The sequence below is a fragment of the Lacerta agilis genome, chromosome 8, assembly GCF_009819535.1.
Source record: "Lacerta agilis isolate rLacAgi1 chromosome 8, rLacAgi1.pri, whole genome shotgun sequence".
In the NCBI taxonomy this organism is placed as follows: Eukaryota; Metazoa; Chordata; class Lepidosauria; order Squamata; family Lacertidae; genus Lacerta; species Lacerta agilis.
The window spans coordinates 79,231,718-79,232,586 of record NC_046319.1 but is presented as its reverse complement, the minus strand read 5'-3'; the positions used below and the strand labels follow the sequence as shown (position 1 = coordinate 79,232,586).

Sequence of the window (869 nt, the reverse complement as noted above, 5' to 3'; positions counted from 1 at the left end):
TGGAGTAGTAGTACTGGAAGAAGAGCTTTTACCTCCGATTGTAAACTGTGTTTTGGGAGACAAGGAGGAAGGTCCTCTTTCAGGCACTTGGGTCTCAAATCATTTTAGGGCTTTGTATACTAGTGCTAGTATAAAGGTGAAGGGACCCCTGACCATTAGGTCCAGTCGCGGACGACTCTGGGGTTGTGGCACTCATCTCACTTTACTGGTCAAGGGAGCAGGCGTACAGCTTCCAGGTCATGTAGGTAGCATGACTAAGCCATTTCTTTTCTTTTTTTTTTTCTTTATTAAGAGATCAGAATCTTTATTTCTGTTTTTTTGCACATGAGTCACCAGGGGAAAGCGTGAACGCAGTCCCCCACTACCACAAATTATGCAGTCAAGTTTCCCACATTTGGGGAAATCGTAGGGGTCAGCAGTGCAATGGATGAGCCTCACCCTGGGAAAACCTCCTTCATGATCAAGGTGTCTCCCCTGCCAGGTAAGTATGACTAAGCCACTTCTGGCGAACCAGAGCAGCGCACGGAAACGCCGTTTACCTTCCCGCCGGAGCGGTACCTATTTATCTACTTGCACTTTGACGTGCTTTCGAATTGCTAGGTTGGCAGGAGCAGGGACCAAGCAACGGGAGCTCACTCCGTCGCGGGGATTCGAACCGCCAACCTTCTGATCGGCAAGCCCTAAGCTCTGTGGTTTAACCCACAGCGCCACCCGTGTCCCTAGCGCTAGTATACTAGTACCTTGAATTGGGCCTGGAAGCTCAAAAGCAGCCAGAGCAGTGCTTTCATCTTGGGAGTGATATGTTCTCCTCTGGTCACTCTGCTCAAAAGCTAAGCTGCCACATTCTACCCCAGCCATATGCTTTTTAA

At 49.3% G+C, this 869-nt stretch overlaps 1 non-coding gene across 1 annotated transcript; it reads right to left on the bottom strand.

Annotated features, from left to right (window-relative positions):
- Positions 1 to 333: 333 nt before the first annotated feature.
- On the bottom strand, positions 334 to 489 carry LOC117052517. Its single transcript, XR_004427264.1, has one exon. It is a non-coding gene; the product is annotated as a U1 spliceosomal RNA (small nuclear RNA).
- Positions 490 to 869: the final 380 nt, after the last annotated feature.